Below are 23,341 nucleotides of genomic sequence, written 5' to 3' on the forward strand. Positions count from 1 at the left end.
GCAAACACTAATAATGGATAATTGCAACTGTGGCCGTGACTCATCTTATAATTCAGTCTGGACAATTCTTCCACAGGAAACAAAACTGGGCCTCTGTCAAAATAACAATGCCAGCCCCTTTTTCAAACACCTCAAAAGTTCACAGGTTTGACCACAGGTCCTGTCAAATTCAAACAACTGCTCTGCTGTCGGTCACTCAGACCGGGATCCTCCAACACACAGGACTTCCATAGGCCAACAAACTGAAGAAGGAAGTCCGTGTAATTTTCCCTGCAGCAAGCAACTCAGAGGAAACAGAAATGCTACGTTATATTTTAAATTCAGGGCAGTTTTCCCTTGACGACTTAAGGTGAATGACAGAGAATACGACCAGAGCTCGCCCATCCTTCAGGACTTGCCTTTTTTGTGAAAATAACAGCACTATATTATTATTTTTCTCTGCTGCCGCCAATAGCTCAGGCTGGGAAACAGACTCTTTGTTGGCTCAAGCCCACTTCCTATGGCCATTCACAGTCTTAACAGCTGGGTTTCATACTAACACAGGTTGAAATTCGCTTCTTGATTACACTGGTACACTGAAGTCAACTGGGATCCATCAGTGTAACCAAGATGAATTTTCCCCAGAGCTTCTGATCTTTGTTTAATATTATTCATGTTTTCAAAACACAAATGCAAAAAAGTACATGGGGGCAATACACAGGGTGGTATTTTTAAACACACAAAAAGTGAGATAATACAAAGGCTCCCATGACAACCTTAATTACTAATATCATTTGCATTACAGCAGAACTTTGACAATCGAACCAAGCATGAGAGCTGGGGAAGGGGATAGAAAAGAGGAAAGAAAATACAGAGAAAGACAGAGAAACAGGAGGAACCACTGGGAGACAAAGTAAGGGTGATGGGGAGAGAGAAGACAAAAGCACTGGAGGAGGTTCAACATGACAACAGAGAAGAGAGAAAGGAGGACGGTAAACGAAATTGGAGCAGGGGAAATTAAAATAAGGAGCTGGGGTTCCAGGAACAAGGATTAATTTGTTTCCCTTAACTAGATTTATAACAGTATATAGCACATAATCAATATATTTAATAACAAACCAGCAGAAGGTAGGGGAATGACCCTTGCATTCCTAGAATTTTAGTAAGAGAGTTGGCATAAAATACATTTAGCCCCTAGCTTTAGTTTGAGAGGAATGCTGTTATGTGTGATGAAGTAAGATTGTAACGCATGTCTGGATACACTTTGTATTAAGGCTCCGTTTATGAAACACTTATAAAGGGTTAATAGATGTTACAAGCATATTAAAGACATGAATAGTATGCATGATAATAGGTTATGAGCACATCTATTGAAGGTGATTCTAAGCAATGTATTGACCTGTTGGACTCCATAATGCTCAGTTAACCATGTATTAAAATATCTGTTAATCAGTTGTAAACCCTTTATAAATTATTTATAAATGTACCCTAAGTGACATTGTGATGGTTACTGTGTTTTCTTACTTATTTGTGTAAGCTCAACTGGTCACTAAAAGAAAATGTTTTACTAAAACTTGCAAAGCACAACAAAGAAATCAATTTAGGCAGTTCAGGGGAACGAAGAAAAGGTAAAACATTCTCTTTATTATGCTGCAGAATTTGTTTCAAAGCCTAACGTGCCATATATGCTAGTTTATTCTAACCACAGCAATCTCTTGTAACCTTCTACTTTCTGCACATAGAAACCAGAATTAGTGCACGATCGATGAATACACCTGTTTGACACTGCTACTCTCATGAGAAGGAAAGAGGTTTTCCAGCTGAAAGGGTTTCACTCATGTTTTTTTCTCTTTCAGAGATACAGGAAAATGTATTTGTGGATAACTCATAGGAGCGCTCAAACCCTTGGGCAACCTACACAGGCTTCAACAGACCTTCTCCATAGATCTCCATAGACTTCCGGCTATCATGTAATGTTCTTCAGAGTTTGCCTGACTTCATGTGTTATGAACTACTCCTAAAGCTTCCATTCCCTAAAACTCAGCGCTCCAGCTGCGGCTGCAGTTATTGCACAGAATAAAATGGCTGAGCAACTATATATAAAAGCTTAAAAGAAAGTAGAGGTTCTGTCTGAATTATTCTAATTCCAGAAGAAAAAAAAACATCTACTGGCCAGAGATTATTTAGTGGCTGAATTTTCACAGCAGTGCAAGAGGAAATTAAAGAGATACTCTCAGGTTAAAATCACATCCACAAATGAATTGCCTTACCTATGTTAAATACATTAGGTTATAAAAGCTGAAAGGATTTTAATAGTAAAATTTATATTTCTCTATCTGCTCTATGCGCTTTGTTTTTTTTGGGGGGGGGTTCATTCATCTGACCGCTTGAGAAACAAATGTAGATCAAACAGATTCCCATACCCATTTTTCATAGTCTGTTTCTAGTCAATTTCACTTTCAGATTAGCAAAGCACTTTCAAAATGGTAGGGGAACATTTTTATGTGTGTGGCGGAGTTCCCATTGGAATTTTTCTTTCTTTACTGGAAATATATCCAGTGAGCCTAGATTTCCAAAAGCTTGTTATTGCAAAGCCTACATTTGGGGCCAAATGTAACCTAACAGCATTACTTTAAGGTAGACAAGCTGGGTGTGGTAATATCTTTTGTTGGACCAAATTCTGTTGGTCAGAGAAATAAGCTTTCGAGCTACACAGAGCTCTTCCTCAGGTCTGGGAAAGGTACTCAGCCTGTCGCAGCTAAATACAAGCTCGAACAGATAGTTTAGCTTAGCATAAATTGTTAGCAAATATTCTAAGGGGCCATTCAAGGTGAAGTTTAAGGTAGAAAACTGGCAGTAAGTTATAAGTGAACAATAAAAAACATCATCAAATATTTTGTTAATATAGGCCAAGAGATTCAGAAGTGATTCTGTGCCCAAAGATACACCTTAAAGGAGTCTGAGCAACAGTCCTTTGAAAATCAAGCCCCTTTAAGGTATCTCAAGTTGGGAAGAGAAAATCACTTGTCACTTTTGAAAATCTTGGCCACGGTCGCAGGGTGCTCACCTCAGGCATTCAAAAAATCCTGAGTAAAGTCACAAGAAAATCACAAGATTGGTTGTTTTAAAAAATCTCACGATTTTAAAGCCAAAAACTGGAGTTATTTTTGTTTGTCTTCTGACTTTTGAATGTTTGGACTACACTCGGGTTGCACACACAAGCCACAAGTGTGTGTCGTGGGAGGGAGGGGAACTGCTTGCACTTTATCCCGCTCCCCAGGCACTCTCAGAAACACCCGTCACAATCTACTTTAAAACCTCCACAAGAGGCTTTTCCTCTGCAGCGACTGTAATGCACCATTTAACTGACTGTGTAAATACTGTCAAACTAGATACATGGCATCACATTTAAGGCTGACTTCTCTTAAAAAAAAAAAAATCCGAGCTTCTAGGCAAGGGAAAAGAGAATGTGGAAGAGCAGATGGCTGGATGGTAATTGGTACGTAGCTGGTGGGCTTCATGCTGCTTGCTGTGTGAAAGCTGCTCATTAAAGAAAGGTGACTGTGTAATAATAGGAAATAATTGAACAACATCAGCGCACATTTGATCCCGGGCTTGTCTCACGTGCCCACCTGTGTGAGCAACATGGGCAGTGATGGCAAGTGTCGCTCACACATTGCTGAAGCCTGAAGGGTCTAAGTTGGTAACAGACACAATGGCGGATATATTTCCTTTTCAATAAAGCATTATTACGTAATAACGTGTGTGGATACCCATGGCCCAGGCCTCTTACGTATCCATTAAGGACAAGATGTCAACACAGTCTGCTGGGCCAGGGGTTCTTAACCCATTTCTTTCTGAGTGTGCCCAACATGCAAGAAAAACTCCAGGGCCCACCCGGGCCACAAAACTGGTTTTCGGCATATAAAAGCCAGGGCCGGCGTTAGGAAGCAACGAGCAGGGCCATTGCTTGGGGCCCCACGCCACAGGGGCCCCCACAAAGTTACATTGCTCAGGCTTTGGCTTCAGCCCCAGGTAGTGGGGCTCATGGCCCCAGGCTTCAGTCCCACGTCGTAGGGCTTCGGCTTTCTGCTCTGGGCCACAGCGAGTCTAATGCTGGCTCTGCTTGGGGTTATTTTTTCCAATGTGCATTACTTCACATTTATCCACATTAAATTTCATTTGCCATTTTGTTGCCCAATCACTTAGTTTTGTGAGATCTTTTTGAAGTTCTTCACAGTCTGCTTTGGTCTTAACTATCTTGAGCAGTTTAGTATTGTCTGCAAATTTTGCCATCTCACTATTTACCCCTTTCTCCAGATCATTTATGAATAAGTTGAATAGGATTGGTCCTCGGACTGACCCTTGGGGGGTACCACTAGTTACCCCTCTCCATTCTGAAAATTTACCATTTATTCCTACCCTTTGTTCCCTGTCTGTTAACCAGTTCTCAATCCATGAAAGGGCCTTCCCATTTATCCCATGACAACTTACTTTATGTAAGAGCCTTTTGTGAGGGACCTTGTCAAAGGCTTTCTGGAAATCTAAGTACACTATGTCCCCTGGATCCCCCTTGTCCACATGTCTGTTGACCCCTTCAAAGAACTCTAATAGATTAGTAAGACACGATCTCCCTTTACAGAAACCATGTTGACTTTCGCGCAACAATTTATGTTCTTTTATGTGTCCGACAATTTTATTCTTTACTATTGTTTCAACTAATTTGCCCGGTACTGACGTTAGACTTACCGGGCTGTAATTGCCAGGATCACCTCTAGATCCCTTTTTAAATATTGGCGTTACATTAGCTATCTTCCAATCATTCTAAAGAATAGCCAAAGAATCTAAAGAACAGCCAAAGTTTACAGGTTTTTAAAATTGTATTCAGTAAAGTGAATGTCAATATCAAATACAATGAGATTGTTAAAAGACCTAAGTTTTGTGCAGTCTTGATGTCACTGTCGGCTTTGTGTACTGTATCATGTATACCCTGCCTATGCTACTACAGACATAGCTCCTCACAATGAGATGCACCACTCTAGAAGTGCTGTAACACAACATATCCATGGGATAGAACAATTACTTTTGAGATCTGTTTATACAGTTAAAAAACAAACACCATTCTGCTTCCCAGGGAGGCAATTTTATCCACTGATTGTCACATGGTGAATTTACCATGTCTCCTTAGACCTTGGCCAAATCATTCAACCTCTGTGTGCTTCAGTTTCCACATCTAAAATAGGTATAATAATCCTGAGCAACCTCACAGGAGCATTGTGAGGCTTAATTAAATAATGAAGGTGCTTTTAGTTGCTTGGATGAAAACTGCTACGTACATATCAAGTATTATTATTAGTGTAGGTGGCTATATGTGGCAAGCTTTAAGGGATCATCTGGTAACAGGCTAATTTTTATTCTGAAAGCAGTCGTTAAGTGCAATACAGAGGTGGTGTAATTATCTTCAGATCCACTTTCTAAAATTAATGATGAAATGCTGTAAATGAAAAAAATCATGTTATACAGCAACTGAACAGTGGCTCTGATTGGTGATTCTCTGTTGGGTATGCTAATTAAGAATGCTGTTGAAATGTTACTCAGTAATATTCCTTAGTGGAAATGCTCAGTGCTGGAAGATTAATTATGTGTTTCATGTCTAGAATGGTATCAGAGGGGTAGCCGTGTTAGTCTGGATCTATAAAAGCGGCAAAGAGTCCTGTGGCACCTTATAGACTAACAGACATATTGGAGCATGAGCTTTCGTGGGTGAATACCCACTTTGTCAGATGCATGGAGTGGAAATTTCCAGAGGCAGGTATAAATACGCAGGCAAGAATCAGGCTAGGGATAACGAGGTTGGTTCAATCAGGGAGGATGAGGCCCTCTTCTAGCAGTTGAGGTGTGAACACCAAGGGAGGAGAAACGGCTTTTGTAGTTGGCGAGCCAGTCACAGTCTGTGTTTAATCCTGAGCTGATGGTGTCCAATTTGCAAATGAACTGACGCTCAGCAGTTCTCGAATGGTCATTACTAAGATATAAGCGGTAGATATTCATGGTTTGGGTGCCTTCTTTTTCACAGGAATTTTATCTGAAGTCTGGAACTGGAAAACTGCCAGAACATGTAGAAACTTCTGCTAACTTAAACTGCAGCGTGTTGTACAGCTGATTTTCCACTACATCTTGCATCTACAAACATGTCTCTTACAAGTGCTAGCCGTTCCTGTTACAGAGCCAAAGACCTAATTCAATTATGAATGTGACCAGAGGATGTTGGGGTTACCATCAGACAGTGCATTCTCTCTCCAGACCACTGGCAGATGGTAGTGAGAATAAGCAGGCCAAATCCTCCCTGCTTTACTCATATGAGTAGTCCCATTCTGCTCAGTAGGATTACTCTCCTGAGCAAGGCTATTAGGATTTGGGCCCAAGGACCTAACTCACAACGGGTCTGATTCTGTTCCGATTCATGATGCCGTATAATGCATTTATTTGACTTCTATTGATTTTCTCCTGCTTTATGCTGGCAAGAGTGAAATCAGAATCAGGTCCACTGGATGATTTACCTGAGTACAGCAGATTTGTCTGAGTAAATCATAGTTGGGCCCTAAAATATTTCAGTGGCTATGCTTCTGCAAAAGTGCACAGTGGCCAGATCCTCAGCTACCATAAATAAGTGTTGCACCACAGATTTCAATTAAGCTATGTCAATTTACAGTAGCTGTGGATCCAGTTCCAGGCTGCTCTTTATCTTGGAATCATTTGTAAAAGCTATGACATGATTCTGTAAAAGATTAAGAGGTCAATTCTCCCATCACTGTGTAGGGGCTTTTCATGCTTGCCACCAATTAGTACGGTGACAGAATCTTAAACCCTTAAGAATTTCATTTGTCTTCCCACAAGTGTTAATGGCCCACATCAGTATTTTGTAATTTTAAAAAAAATATATATAAAGCAATATTTTTCCCTCACAGAAAATGTTTCCACAGCTATGTTCAATTTATATATATATCTGTTCTTCCTCAGCTACTTGATTTGTTTCTATGATCCTGCTATAAAGCTGAGAGGAACATGTGCTTAGTTCACGCAACTCCAGCTGACTAGAGAGTACACTCCATAAAAGAACAGGGAAGAAATACAAATAACATCAGATATTAATATCATAGGAAAACATCAAGAGATGTTTGTGTGGCTTGTACTGTATATATTATATATGTAAATTATGCTTAGTAGCTCCTCTTCATAACTTCAAGCTGCTGTTAATGTGTCAGATTTTGAAGGCAGATTGAAATATTGGTGAAAGCAGTTATCACATTCATAGAAATGATTTATAGTTGTATCTGAACTGAAAGTCTCATCTCTAATACTCTGACGAGTGGCCTTTGACTCGGTCAATTGAGGATGAGTCTCTTTAGAGTAATTTGTACCCCAAGTTTAATGGCAGTTCCAATGTAAATCATCCTCTGTTTTAATGAAACCCAGCCACAGCTGATATTAGAAATAAATGCCCGGTATCATCTGGTGGCTTGCGCAGGCTCATGTTTCACTTACACTAAGCTGGATGCATGTTTCAAATGATTTTATTGAAAAATAAGAATTGCTGTGAAATTATAAGTAAAACTGATGGAGTCTGGGGAAAAAAACGGAAAGCAGGATGTCTCTCTCTCTCCTCCTCCCCACCCCCAAAGTTCTCCGAGATGGTCCCAATTAAATTTGATAGAGAAATGGATAAAAATAAAGACTTTTTTAAGTGCTTAAAATGTTGGTTTGGTTCTGCCACTGTGCTGTTTCTACTCTGAAGGCAGAGTAGCTGTAAGAGTGCATGGCCATCCCTCCCTGTCAATCTCGGAGGGAGGCCACGCCCCCTCGCTACAGTAGCATTGATACAAGATATAAGGTAATAAGGATATAAGCACTTTATATGGTGATATGTTCTACAGGCAAAAATGGATGCTAATACTATAAGGTCTGGTACATGAAATAGAGGATCCTAAATAGAGACAGTCACCAATAGAATACAGTGGATTCTAGTACAAGCAGATGGTAAGCATCTATATCTTTCAAAACTGTGCTCAGACCCTCATCTCTGTGAGTATTCAGAAAACAGGAACAAATTCAGCAGATGAAAATACAACTATTGTATCTAATATATTCCATCACTAGCAGATGTTTCCCATGCTCCTGTAACACCCCTGCCTGTGCCAATGGGAAGATTTGAACCCAGGACAATCACCACTAATGCCCCAATTCAGCAGAGCACGTAAGCATGTAAACATTAGAGCATGCTTAAGCCCTATTGACTCCTCACTGAAGTCCCAATGATGTGCCTAAAGGTAAGAACATACTTACATGCTTTACTGAACTGGAATGGACTCAACTGAGTGCTTAAATACTTCGTTGAATTGAGGGCCTAAAATCATAAGCCTCTAATCCATGACCTAAAGGAGAAGAGCCTTTAGCAGACAGCTGTAGTAGGCTCTTATTCTGTTTGGGGGATCAGACATTAGAGAGTGGGAAAGACCCACAACTCTCCTAATGTAGTTGTAACTGATCTTTGCTTGCAGGTGATTTTTTTTTTCTAATATAATTTCAACGAAGTAACAACCTCAGCCTGATGCATGGCTGGTGTGTGAAAAAGCTCTTCCTATTGTAAAAGTGCTAAGCAACTTTTTCAACAGCTGGTGGCATCACGTGGGTTTGGATTTCCTGGTGAGGCACCTTGTTAGAACTGCATTTCATTGATTTAGTCCCTGCAACACAAAGGCCTGGTTCTAACAGAGATCGGGGTTTGCTGGATTTCCTTTGGAAGAGGTTGAAATGAGATCCTCTGTGCAATCACCGCAGTGCCACTTGGAGAGTTCCTCAGCACACACAGATTTTGTGGTGTTCGTTTAAAAATAAAACCGTTGCTTTGATGAGTCTGTTTTGAAAACCTCAGGCTAACTTATGACAGGACAGTCTGTGCATCGGGGGGGCAGAGAACACATGCCAGCAAGGGGAGGGGCAGGGCCCCCCCCCACTCTTGGCTCACTCCGGACAGCCTGAGGATCAAGATGGTGCCACAAGCATTTTTCCATCCCCACTTGAGGAGTGCCAAGTTCCAAACAATCAGTCCCGGAGATCCAGCTCCATATTTATTTAGGAAGTTTTTAGCTGGCAAGCAACAAGTGGTAAATTAAAATGTTTAAACTTTTGGTCACTTCCTTGACGATACGTTGGATTCACTTAAATCAGCAATGTCCAGTCTGTGGCCCTCCAAGGCTAATAAACGGTGTCTTTGACAAACAAATTGAAATTGTGCTCCCTGCATTCCTGAAACAGAAGCGTCTGAACCAGGCTCATTTCTAGGGCAGGATTGGGGCCCCACTTCCCTAACTCTCCCTCATCCCTATGGCTTCAGGAGCAGCTCTGGTGTGAACCAGGGCTTGCTCTGAGTAGCTGCTCTCCTTTCCCTGCTGCATCACAGAGGACAGAAGATGTCAAGGTTCCTTCCCCACTCTGAACGCTAGGGTACAGATGTGGGGACCTGCATGAAAAACCTCCTAAGCTTATCTTTATCCAGCTTAGGTCAAAACTTCCCCAAGGTACAAAATATTCCACCCTTTGTCCTTGGATTGGCCGCTACCACCACCAAACAAATACTGGTTACTGGGGAAGAGCTGTTTGGAAACGTCTTTCCCCCCAAAATACTTCCCAAAACCTTGCACCCCACCTCCTGGACAAGGTTTGGTAAAAAGCCTCACCAATTTGCCTAGGTGACTACAGACCCAGACCCTTGGATCTTAAGAACAATGAACAATCCTCCCAACACTTGCACCCCGCCCTTTCCTGGGAAATGTTGGATAAAAAGCCTCACCAATTTGCATAGGTGACCACAGACCCAAACCCTTGGATCTGAGAACAATGAAAAAGCATTCAGTTTTCTTACAAGAAGACTTTTAATAGAAATAGAAGTAAATAGAAGTAAAGAAATCACCTCTGTAAAATCAGGATGGTAGATACCTTACAGGGTAATTAGATTCAAAACATAGAGAATCCCTCTAGGCAAAACCTTAAGTTACAAAAAAGATACACAGACAGAAATAGTTATTCTATTCAGCACAATTCTTTTCTCAGCCATTTAAAGAAATCATAATCTAACACGTACCTAGCTAGATTACTTACTAAAAGTTCTAAGACTCCATTCCTGGTCTGTCCCCGGCAGAAACAGCATAGAGACAGACAGAGACCCTTTGTTTCTCTCCCTCCTCCCAGCTTTTGAAAGTATCTTGTCTCCTCATTGGTCATTTTGGTCAGGTGCCAGCGAGGTTACCTTTAGCTTCTTAACCCTTTCCAGGTGAGAGGAGCTTTCCCCTGGCCAGGAGGGATTTCAAAGGGGTTTACCCTTCCCTTTATATTTATGACAGAAGACAAAGCAGGTTTTGTCTGTACTAATAGCTGCTTCCCTGCTCACTTGTGGGAGCTTCAGGGAGAGCAACGTAGAAGCCTGACTGGCTCTACCTGAGCCCAGGCCAATAGTTACAGCTCGGCTTGGTTCAACATTTTCCATCTAAACTGGTTTTGTGATTGAAAATTGGGGTTTTGACAGGGGTTTTTTTTTTCTTTGAAAAAAGTGTTGGTTTTCCACAGAAAATTATGACTTTTTGTCAAAAAGCCAAACACCTGAAAAGCAACATGTTTCCACCAAAAACTTCCATTTGGAAAATGCAGCTGTAATGCCTTATGGGATTTGTAGTTCAGATGTCTCTTGTTCCCATTCTCCACTATGGGCCAGGCTCCCCCTTTGGGCATCTCCCCTTATTTACTGTGGAATGTGATTTCCATGATCCATCACAAAGGTTGGCTAACAGGGGAGATGTTGGTGCATCATGGGAAATGTAGTCTGGCCCAGGAGCCCCACCCATAGATGAAAATTGTCAAATATAAAGGGAAGAGTAACAACCTTTATGTATGCAATAATATAAAATCCCTCTTGGCCAGAGGTACAGAATCACTTACGTGTAAGGGGTTAATCAGTTCAATTAACCTAGTTGGCACCTGACCTGAAGAACCAATGGGGAAAGAACACACTTTCAAATCTGGGAGGGTAAAGGTTTTGTTTGTGCTGTCTGTGTGTTCCCCCTTAAGACAAAGAGAGAGACCAAGCAGGTAATCCAGCTCCTACTGAAATGATACATCTAAAATTACAGAAATTGTAAGTAATAGCAAGGAAATGCGTTAGATTATCTTTTGTTTTAGCTTGTGAATTTTCCCTATGCTAAGAGGGAGGTTTATTCCTGTTTGGTAGCTTTGAAGGTAAGCCTAGAATGGAATCCTCTATGTTTTAAATCTTTTTATTACCCCGTAAAGTTACCTTCCATCCTGATTTTACAGAGGTGCTTCTTTTACTTTTTTTTTTTAAATAAAGTTCTTCTTTTAAGAAACTGATTGTTTTTTAGTGTCCTAAAAACCCAAGGGTCTGGTCTGTGCTCACCTTGTTAACCTATTTGGTTGGTATATTATTCTCAAGCATCCCCAGGAAAGGGGATGAAGGGGTTGGGGGGTATATTTTGGAGGGGATAGGGCTCCAAGTGGCTCCTCCCTGAATGTTTGTTTAAATCACTTGGTGGTGGCAGCAATACCATCCAAGGACAAGGAATTTGTGCCTTGGGGAAGTTTTTAACCTAAACTGGTGGAATAGAAGCTTAGGGAGTCTTTCATGCAGGTCCCCACATCTGTACCCCAGAGTTCAGAGTAGGGAGGGAACCCTGACAAAAATGGAAACATCAGGCACCTGAACTACTATTCCCACAGAACATTGTGATGGCATTTTTGAATCAAAAGTTTTCAGCTGAAAGATTTTGATTTTTAATTTTTGGCCAAAAAGTTGACATTTCCAGCAGGAAAAAAATGTTCTTGACCGCTTTTAGTTAAAGTACCGATTGTGGCCCCTTGACTGTTCTGAAATGTTACGTTTGGCTTTCAGATCTGAACAGGTTGGACACCACTGCCGTAAGCTAAAGCATACGAGAGAGGAAAGGGTGATGGACAAGTTCATGTGCTGGGCCAGAATCTCAGCTGGTGAAAAGTGAAGTGAATGGAGCTACACTGATTTACAGCCGCTGCAGATCTGGCCTGTTATCTTAACTTTTTTTAAATTCAGTAGTGCTCAACTCATCAAGAAAGCTGTGGATTTGAATAATGAATTCCTAAACTGAACTTTTATTTTAAAATCAGGGTAAATGGCCAAAAGAGTGAGTTTTGCTCTCAATCTAGAAAATAAACATCATGTTTTGCACCTGACCAAATCCCTAGAGATTAAATTATTGACATTAAATCCCACAGATGGGCATAGTAAATAAAACTTGATCAGCTTAATATCACCTACAGAGATGGCCTTTATAAAACTTTCCAGTTAACTTATATCCGTAGTATGTCCTATATTTTCCTACATTCAGTATAGACAGTGCCTTGGGAATAGTGCAAATACCACATTTGACTTTCCTTAGTTACAGTATCTAAAGCAACTGCAAAGTAGTGGAGGGTGACCACAGGGCAGCTTTCACTGTGTTGTCTTCCTCCTATGACAGCTATTTCTCCTGAGATTTCCAACACGTGCTAGATTAAACCAGACCCAATTAGTCGTCCCTCCAGAAGCACAACCCAGAGGTGTGTCAGTGGTATCTGTGCCAGGGGGAAAGGATGTGTCTTCCCGTAGAGCCTGCCCAGAAATGTCAGGGAGTTGCAGGGCTCATCTGCATGGAAGCTTAGTATCCCTCTCTAACTTACTTTCTAGCAGTGCAACTCCCTCTCCAGCCAGTGAATCCCTTGGGGGACCCCTTCAAGGGTGACTGCCCTACCTCCAGCCGGTCCACTCTCCCATGTGGACCCTTCGACAGTGTGAACAAAGTACATCTGACGCAGTGGTGTCTACAACAGTAGTTCTGATGGGCTCGGGCATGAGATGTCCCACACCTCTGAGCATGGTGCTGACTAGAGCCAGTTGACATTTTTTCATTTTATTTCTGATTTTTTTTAACAAAACAGAACTGTTTGCAGGAGGCAGCCTGTTTCAACAACAAACACTCTCAAAGCAAAACATGGGAACAAAATCCCATCCTTAGACAGTTCTGGTGCTAACTGTGAAGACTTACCATGCTAATTTCAATGTCATCATTGTCAACGATTTCACGGCTGATCAGACCACATCGGGAAGGGGAGGGCAATCATATCATGGAGATCTGCACAATCTACTGTTGAGTGGCATGTTGATTTCGTGCCAGGAGGAGTAGGCAGTGTTTGGCATGTGGGCACAGCTTGGAAAAGTGTCCACTTTGCCCCCCAAATCTTACCATATACAGCCTTCTGTGGGCCTGAGGCTGGGATGGAGAACTCTGCTATCGAGCCGTGTGAGAGGTGTGCTCAGGGGAACGTCATGGAGCCCACCGTTTTTCATGGGGAGAGAATGATACCCTTCCAATGCAGTGTTAATGTTCCATCAACAATATTTCCATTGCTGTGCACATCATTAAAAGTACAATTTATTTGAGAAAAGGGCAATCTGGCCCCATTGAAGTTGATGGCTAAACTCTCAGTGACTTTAATGGGACCAGCCAAAGAAATGTAAATGATTTGATGTCTGTATCATCACAAAAGAACGGCCTGCAGCGTGCTTAACAGGTCATCAACAATCCAGGCAGAAGGGAAGCTTCTTTCCTCAAGTTGCCAATTATTCTAGTTCACCTGAGAAAGGTGTATCTTTGGAGGTGTGCTATGATGTCACACTATATACACAGAATGCAGCCATTTATTGCTGTCTGGCCTCACTAGTCACAGTATTTGGACCTCACTACGTTTTATAGTGGAATGATCATATTAATTAATCAAAATCTCATGTTAGGCTAAAGAATATTTTAAACACTTCAGGGTATTTTCCAAAGAGCGTTCCACATATAGGCAAAATTGTTTCAACTTAAAGCTTTAACCTTAATTTTTTTGGGGGGCTGAGGGGGAAGCAAGAGGGGAAAGAGGGGGAAGAGACATTAATTAAAGCATGAAGTCAGTTTATAATCAATGACAATCAATCTGTCTATGTCAGATAGCTCTGAATTATTCTGGTTGCCCAGAAAGGTATATTCCCTCATGGCCATCGGCATTCCTGTCACAGTTTGCATAGTTCTATGCACTGATCTGAAATTTTTCCTATGTACTATATTGGAAAATGCAGTGTTGAACTATCAGACAAACACAGAGGAACAAGTGAATAACAGAGTGTGCCTGCCTTTTGCAAAACATGCAGCTAATCACTTTCTATTTGTAGATTCCCTTAAGGCAAAAAAAGCCTGCCGAGGGGAACTGGCATGTAGCCTATGCATTCACTGTCCAACCCAAGGCCCCAGAGACCAGAGAGCCATCCTAGGATGGGGCTAGAAAATGAAGTACAGACAGTGGATATGGGAGTAACTGGGACTCCACACCTTCTGATGCCAGCCATCCAGTGAAAAATGCACCCCTCACGGTCCACTTCAGCCTTGTGTCCCGGTCCACGGCAGCATATCAAAACCACCAACAGCACTGCCATAACTGCAGGCCCATTGCTGCCCTCATGGACAGCTCTGAAAACAAGTTGCAGAGCACCCATTAAGAGCCCAGGCTGTTTCGAGCACTACTCATTTTCCACTGGTTGAACTGCAGATCTCTTGCAAGTCTTGGGAAAGAGGAGCAGACAATTTATACAGGCCCTTCCTTCATCCCTGGCCCCACCCACATTTTTGTGTGGCCAATGGGCTATGCAGACTTCCCGCCCCACCCCAACCCCCGGGGGAATGGAGGATATGCAATAGGGCTAGCATCCTGAACTGCAGCCATGTCCCCTCGCTCACTCCTGGGCAATGCTCACTGTGCTGTGCGGGGACCTAAGTTATCTAAGAAACTGCTTGAAGCATGAGGATTAACTGGCTTCTTTAGGGCTAGGCGGTGATACTCTTAATCACACTTCATGAAATTCTGGCCCCATTGAAGTCGATGGCTAAGCTCTCAGTGACTTTAATGGGACGAGGATTTCACCCACTGATCTCCTTCAGCAGTGCAACTGAAGTCATATGGAGTTGGATGCTACCTAGTTGAGTTAGGGCATCACAGTCTGCCCCCCAGTTAAAACAATAATTAAAAGGAGGATGTAAATCTAGGCCATTTTGATCAGAAGGGGAAATTATGCTGCTGGTTTAATTAAAATAAATCTGATTTGCTGTCACTGCTCTGTTACTGGGCTTTGACCACGCCAATATCCCCTGACCTATATGCACCTCTGACATGACAGTGCGATATGCTCTCCCCATGCCTACTAGATCTCAGTTTGCCCCTAACTGATTGTGCCAGCTTCTTACATGAGCTCTCGTCAATCAGCGAACTGAGATACAGTCAGCAAAGCAATGCACCTTTTACAGTGGATGGAAGGACACACATGCTGTGCGTCGTTCTTGTTATGACGTTTGAGTAACGAATGTTAAAACAGAATGTACCTTTTAATTACTCCATTTTATTGGAGCATATTGAAGGCAGAAGCTCTTCCAGGGCAGTGCACGTGTTTGCCTTACTGCTGATAAAGCCTGAAATGTGTCCTGGTGCCTTCTATGGCCTCTGGGTATAGCCTATATCAGTCTCGCACATCTTACTGTTGCTTTGCTATATTTTGCTACACTGGTACCCTGGCAACACCGTAAAAGGTGAAGAGAACAGTTATTTAGCAAGTCTCCTACGGTTTCTTTTAATTGAAGGACATTTCTTTATGTACTTCTGAATGAACACCTTGTATCTAAAGGAAAATCAACAAAACAGTGTAATACAGAACCTCTCCCCAAGTTACAGCTGTTCTAACCAATGCAAGTAAACAGAAAAACCAACAAATTATGGACTTTGGCCTGAATCTTGCAAGATCCTTTCTCTTAGGGGGAAAACATCTACGTGATTCTGGGATTAGGGAAAATATCGGAAAGAATTTAAATGATAAAACTATCAACCAAGTATGCATAAAGTAAAATGTGTTCACTATCTCTACAAAGCCCCCTTTCACCTTCCTCTGAAGCGTGGAGCACAGGTCACTTTCTGCTTTGAATAAGAGTAAATGGTGGATTCTCTGTAATTTGAAGTCCTTAAATCAAGATTTGAGAACATCAGTAACTCAGCCAGAAGTTATGGGCCTGTTTCAGGAGTGGGTGGGTGAGGTTCTGCAGCCTACAATGTGCAGGAGATCAGACTAGGTCAGGGGTTCTCAAACTTCATTGCCCCATGACCCCTTTTTGACAACAAAAATTACTACATGACCCCAGGAGGAGGGACCAAAGCCTGAGCCCATCCGAGCCCTGCCACCCAGGCAGGGGGATCAAAGCCAAAGCCCAAGGGCTTGAGCCCTGGGTGAGGGGGCCTGTAACTTGAGCCCCACTGCTGAAGCCCTTGGGCTTTGGCCCCAGGCACTGGGGCTCAGACTTTGGCTTTGGCCTTGGGCGGTGGGGCTTGGGCTTGGGCTCCAGCCCCAGCCCCCAGCAAGTCTATCGCCAGCCCTGGCGACCCCATTAAAACGGGGTAGTGACCCATTTGGGGGTTCCAACCCACAGTTTGAGAACCACTGGACTAGATGATCATGATGGTCCCTTCTGGCCTCTGAGGCTATGAGCTGCTATAGGGACATGATCTGTTAATTGTTGAAAACTGTGGCTGATATTTCCAAAGGAACCTAAGGGAGTTAGGTGCCCAACTCCTTTTGGACGTCAATGGAATTTGAGAGTGGAATTTCCAAAAGCATCTAGGTGAGTTTGCAGACGTCATCTCACCTTTCAATAGTATTTGTGGCTCAGAGTTTCAAAGGAGCCTAGAAGAGTTAGGGGTCTAAAGCCACTTGAATTTCAGTGGAATTTGGGCACGTAACTCCCATAAACTCCCTTTAAAATCCCAGTCTCTGACAATAAGCAAGTCAAATCACACCAAGAGCATCCAATACTATTACTTTAGGTAGCAATGCAAATGTTCACTGCCTCATCCCAGTAGATTGAGTCACCCAGGCTAACAGAAATGGGACCATCAAAATCAAACTGCAAAGTAATAACCACCATAATCAAGAACTAAAAGTAAGCAGACAAGCTGTCTATTTATTCCAATAGTCGAGGCTGAAATGGCAGATTCAAACACTGACCATAAGATTAACGACATATCCAAATAACCATTCACAACTCAGCTTAAATCTGCTTCAGAATGACCTGTGAATGCATATGCTGACTGTGGTTAGCACTGCACCTCTAATGACTAAGGGAGATCAACTGCTTAAGGACGTCCCCCAAGCTGAACAATGCAAATTATACAAATTATTAACAGGAAAACTCCAGTTAGGTGGCCAAATACTGACCTCGGTTCTATCCCTGTAGCATCATTAACTTTACTGGAACAGCACGAGTGTCACTGAGGGCAAACACAGCCCCCTATACCCTTGCACCTAAGGATCTCAAAGCTCTTTAAAACCATTCACTTAGATAATTAAACAAACCTCACTGCACCCGAACGAGGTACTGTAATTCAGAGAAGACATTCCATCAGTAATGCCTGGATGTGTGATTCTGAAAAACGGGGGTCATTGTTAGTTTACACATTTCCTGTATTCTGCTTCACAAATTTTAGTGGTACCTGCCACAGAAGTCAAACATAAGCATGATGTGCCCAAGAAATCTCAAGTATGGCTGACTATAAAAAGGTATATTCCTTAGGGAATAATGAGAAGGCAGCACAATCCTGTAAAATTCAGAATTTAAAACAGGCTTCTCATGATCTCACCCACGCGTATGTATGCAACAGAAAGGAAAGAAAGAAAAGGAAAAATCAATGCAACAGCATGATACTGTAGACTCTCCCCAAGTTATACATATAGTAGGGGACAGTCAGAGAAGCCAGAAAGAAGGAAAATGCTGTAGATGACGCACAAGATAAGGGGCTGGAAAAGATTTTACTGGTGGGACTGGAGAACAATGCATGCACTTGGCAGGTGATTTGCAGAGAAAACCAGCAGGGATTTAGTAGCATTATCAACATGTGGGGAAGAGTAAAAAATTACACTGGAGTTGTGATTCTGTGGGATAGGGGAAGGCGGGGGAGCTGTTAACCTTAGTGGGAAAAGGAAGGTGTCAGGAGGATTTTGAAGGCAAGATGAAGAGTTACGTTTTTGAGCTGTTGAGTTTGAACCGTCAACAGGATACCCAGGAGGAAATGTAAATGTGATGAGAGAGGAAGAGGACATAGGGTGGAGAGGTGAGTCTATGGTCTGGTCTACACTGGGGGGAAATCGATCTAAGATACGCAACTCCAACTACGAGAATAGCGTAGCTGAAGTCGACGTATCTTAGATCGACTTAGAATCACTTAGTTCACGTCCTCGCAGCGCGGGATCGACTGCCGCCGCTCCCCCGTCGACTCCGCTTCCACCTCTCACCGTGGTGAAGTTCTGGAGTCGACGGCAGAGTGATCGAGGATTGATTTATCGTGTCTATACTAGGCACGATAAATTGATCCCCAGATCAGTGGGTAGTGTAGACATGGCCTATGAGTCAACAGCACACAATGTTAATTAAAGCCAGTCCCTTACTTCCACCCCATGAAGAGTTTTGTCGGGGAGCCTTTCCAAGTGCAGCGATTTGAATGGAAGCTGTTTAGCATTTGGTACTTTCTATCATCTTTCCCAGGTAGATTAGCGCAACCCACCCTTCATGTTGTATTTCAAAGTAACATGAATGAAAATAAAACACCACCAATCAGAGTTACAGGACTGTTGTGTTGATCTCAAGGGCCAAAAGAGTTAAAGGCATTATAAACTCTTCCACTGTCCAACAGTGAACAAGTATTACAAAGTTTCGGGGGATTTCCTACAGAGATACTGGTTTACTTGGTTTTTGGGGAAACACCCAAAAGCATTCATTCTGAAGTTAAGCAGTTTATTGATTAAAGGCAAGAAAGAAGCAGAAATCAAAACACACATTTACCTATGCAAAACTTACTTACTTACTTATTTAATTATGCAAAACAATCAAAACCTATTAAAGTATTTCTCCTCTTGGCAGCAAAATATCAGTCTCTTATTTTCACCAACAACCTTAACAATCTTTCTTTGATGAAAAGGAAAGGGTTCATTCTACACTCAGTCCTGATGTGCGAAGGGTATTCACTCCTCCTGTTTGCAACAGACAGATGCAAGGTAGAAGAGAGAGAGGATAGAAAAAGTGGGGGGAAATAGGGCTTTTGTTGAGGTTCTTTGAACACTGGACAGCTGGCCAATCATGAATGGATGCTTTGTCTGGCAGGTTGGCTACAACAACTGTTGTTTGGATCCTGGCTCGCATTCCAGTCAGGGATGTCTTCTGGTTGGATCCTTTCTCCTCAGGCAGGGCAGAGCCGGATGGGCCGTCTTATTTTGCTGTGATAATGTGTGCAGTACAGTTGATATCAGGATCTGGTGAAAAGCTGAGATAGGAGAGAATGAAAAATAGTGGAACAGAAAGTAACGCAAAAGGGAAGGGAGGCAGAACAGGACCTTACATGCTTCTGCAGGGCTGACAATCAGGTATCCTCACCGTTGGGCTGAGGGCTGGGTGTCATGATGATGTGATGCCTTTCAGGCCTCACAGGTGAAAAACAAAGTTCCTTAAAGAAGAGCAAGGCCTGATGGGCTCCTCTGAGAAGGAAACCCCTTTGGTCTGGTCCTTCTGTCCTGGGATTGGGGAAGATCACACGAGACGAGCTGTGTTGGGATGAGATGAGTCGAGCAGAGATGTGCTGAACTGAGATGCTTTAGGCTGGGATAGGAGGACATCATACAAATCAATAATTTTTCAAAGTCTCCTTTTAAGAACTCCAAATGGTGGGGGCAGGGAGTGGGTGGCATAGTTGATCCCTTCATCATTTTGTCGACCAATTAGGCCTAATATCCACCACATTGATCCATTAATTTCCAGACTCATATCTTCTTATTTATGAAGCATGATCTTAATGCAGTCCTTGAGTTATTTCTGTAGGCCTTTTTTGTTTCTCTGTTTGGTTTTCTTGTACCTGCTTATAACATTCTTTATGGAAGATATCTTGACCTACTTTTCATCGTCAATTCCTAAGCAGATTAAAAAGTTATAGGTTATTGTGACATCTTACAAACTGTCAAGTACTTTTTACGGTTGAGCACACAATTAGGGTAAATTTGTAGGCCCAATTATCACAACAGGACAACCCCATGCCTTTCCTTCTATTAGGGCAACGCTGGCAGCAGCTACTCCTGTTTTGACCTTACAGTTCCAGGACCCTTAGCCGATAGGACTGACTCATGTCAAAGCCCCTAACAATAGTGCATTGCTCGGGGCTCAGTTCCGGGAATTGGGAAGCCAGCTGTTTAAATAAGTGCCTTTTTACGCTGTCATTTCTGGCATGGTCACTCAGAGGAGCCAGCTGATCTGGATCATAGTCAGGTTAGTTAGCCTGCCTTTGAGGTGTAATGTGGCAATTTATTACAGCAGGCTGTGGCTTATCATTGCACATCTACTGTTTTATTTCCAAGGACAATGCTATATCATTATCATTTCCAGCACAAGACTAAATCATCCGCTTGTCCCTCTTTTGTCTGGGAAGAGTCACAGACTTACAACACTTCAACACTCTTAACATGTCAATGACCGAAAGGGTAAGAAAAAGTATTTATATGCCTAACTTCCTCAGCCAATACAATGATTGGGCTGCGTCAAATGACAGAACGTAGGCTATTTTCCCAGACTATTTTCTATCTAGACTGACCCCCCTTCAGCTTCTGCCTACCCGACGCGGCTTAGTCCATGGCTGTGATACTTAACTACTGGTTTTTGAAGCAGATGTTGTCTGCTCCTCTATAGCCAGAACCCCTGAGGTATCTACCATCTGATGTCCAGGCTAGGTTCTGAATCTGTGCATCATGCTTCCTTGGGCAACTGCAGTACAGCAGGACCATGTGCAGCCTGTGTTAGGCTTGCAGTTTAATACGTTGCTCAGGGCTGGTTGTATATTGCACAGCAGGGTTGCGAGAAGAAAGCTACAGTTCCTTCAGCCGAATCTCCATTTGGCATTAAAGCAATTATAGCACAATGGTATGTATGATTAACCCTTATTCTCTAGGCCGCCTCTGCCAAGCTTCCTAGAGAACTTTAAATCATCTTTTAATAATATCTCTTCAGAGTTGAAGGAGAAACATTCTCCTCTCTAAACTGACAATAGACTGCATTAGGCTTTTTTTTCCCTTTCAATCTAGCCATGCTGATGCTGTACCAGCAAATTTCTCAGTCAAATTTAACCTGTGTACATCAAGAATGCATTTTCCTCTTTGCTAATCATACAAGGAGAATATTGTATAATTGTTTCCAAGATAAATTCAGTTCTGAAATCATAACCACAATGGCACCTAATGAAACTTATCCCTGTGAAGAGGGTCAGCACAAATCCTATGAACAACTGGTGCTCTCTTTTAAGTGGTGCATCAGCTTTGTGTTACAGGGGTGAATGTCACCTTCCTTGCTCACAGCCATATTAAATGGGCCACCTTTTGCCCTTAACACATGAACATTTATTGACGTCAATGGATGCTGGCTGTCTTTGAACCTTGAGGGCATCACTGGAAGCGTTACGCAGCTTGGCTCAGTTTTGGGTGTTGAGAGGATCCAGCTAATTTCTTATCAAGTTTACCAGGGAGAAGCACGGAAGACATCTGGGAATCCTTTATTTTAGTTGGAACACAACTCACAATTAAAGTTAAATCACTTCTTTGAAGGGAAAAAAAACCAGAAAAAAGTAAATTGAATCCAGTGGGTATAGAATGCAGATGGATGCCAGAATCAAAAGTGAAGCTTAATGGCATTTATTGTTCAGAAACAATCCTGTCTTGTGATTATTTTAGTACATTTGCCAGACATGTCACTACACGCTTTAGAGTTACAGTATTAGTGACAGACAACAGTGTTATCTTTATTCCTCTCTGCAGGATTACATGAAAATATTCTTTGGAGTGCATATCACACTGGGTTAAAGTTAAAAAACAATCAAGGCATGTAGCAAACTCCAAGGTGCCTTACCATCTCGCTGAAATATAAATCAGAATCCTGAAGAGAAATGATTCCGTGACATAAAAAAAATCTGAAATACGTACCCATAAGGTCAAAGCTTTGCTAAGCAAACAACAAATAAAACTGGAAGCTCTCTTTCCAAAAGCCTTGAATCACAGTGACAGCTACAATGTGTGTGAAATTACACTACATATAAAAACCCCTACCCATCCTTCAGAAGGTAGCAATGCACTGGCTTGTATTTCCTCCTATAGATTGATTCCAATTTACACAGAAACACACCCACACACCCACCTACCCTAAGCCTTTCTTAGAAACTTTTTTATGCAGAGATGGCATTCCAGGAACCAAAGGTTGGAGATCGAATACAGTATTATAAAAGTGACACCAAAGGCTAAGCGTGTACTAACCTAGACGTGCATATCCAATAAAACAAGGCAATTCTTCCCGTAACATATAGTCCACCGCCTGTGACATTTTCAAAGTGAGAACAATTAATATCACTGGAGGTCAAGCCCTTGGGGTATAGGGTCAATATTCAAATTTTGCCTGTAATCTGCAAAAACTTCTTCATTTCTAACCAGAGAATAAAGATACTGCATGTGGAGGCAATGACTTGAGTGGAATACAGTCCGTATGAATGACATAAACATTCCCTATCTGTGACGTAACTGCTTGTGCTCGTGGACTCCAATCATTACAAGTCTGTGGACACCATTCTTATGCCAAGAACCAAAACGCAAACAAATGTTTAAAAAAGGATAAGTGGGGCAAAGTCTGTCCTGGCTTACATTCATATAACCTATTTGACTTTAGTGATATTCACCAGCGAAAGTGAGGGTAGGATGGATAAATTTGCCCCAAAATTGAAACTATGTACATTTTGATGGCTTTAACAAATTGTCCCCTTTTCTAAGTGACTGCAAGGTGCAATGCCAAGAAAGTCAGCAAACCAGCTGATTTTCCTTCACAATGATCCAACAAACATATGCTGGGCATTTACACCATCTGCTGTACATGTCAGTCACAGGAGAAATCTGGACACCCAGTGACATCACTCTGGAAACACATTTGAGAATTGAAATATTGATCCAACTGGCCAAGGACCAAACAGACAAGGACCCTGGGTCAGAGGCGGGCAAACTTTTTGGCCTGAGGGCCACATTGGGTTTCCAAAATTGTATGGAGAGCCGGTTAGGAGAGGCTGTGCCTCTCCAAACAGCCAGGCGTGGCCCAGCCCTCGCCTCCTATCTGACCCCCCCACACTTCTTGCCCCGATGGCT

At 42.3% G+C, this 23,341-nt stretch overlaps 1 protein-coding gene and 1 long non-coding RNA gene across 2 annotated transcripts in view; one reads left to right on the forward strand and one right to left on the reverse strand.

The window, feature by feature from the left end:
* Window positions 1-23,341, reverse strand: part of SGCD (sarcoglycan delta) — a 513,449-nt gene that overhangs the window by 231,913 nt on the left and 258,195 nt on the right. The gene's annotated exons all lie outside the window — the stretch shown is intronic.
* LOC311524513 lies at window positions 1,522-2,314 on the forward strand. Its single transcript, XR_014712574.1, has 2 exons — window positions 1,522-1,607; window positions 1,836-2,314. It is a non-coding gene; the product is annotated as an uncharacterized lncRNA (long non-coding RNA).

Source organism: Lepidochelys olivacea, assembly GCF_965140295.1.
Source record: "Lepidochelys olivacea isolate rLepOli2 genome assembly, chromosome: 8".
Lineage (NCBI taxonomy): Eukaryota > Metazoa > Chordata > Testudines > Cheloniidae > Lepidochelys > Lepidochelys olivacea.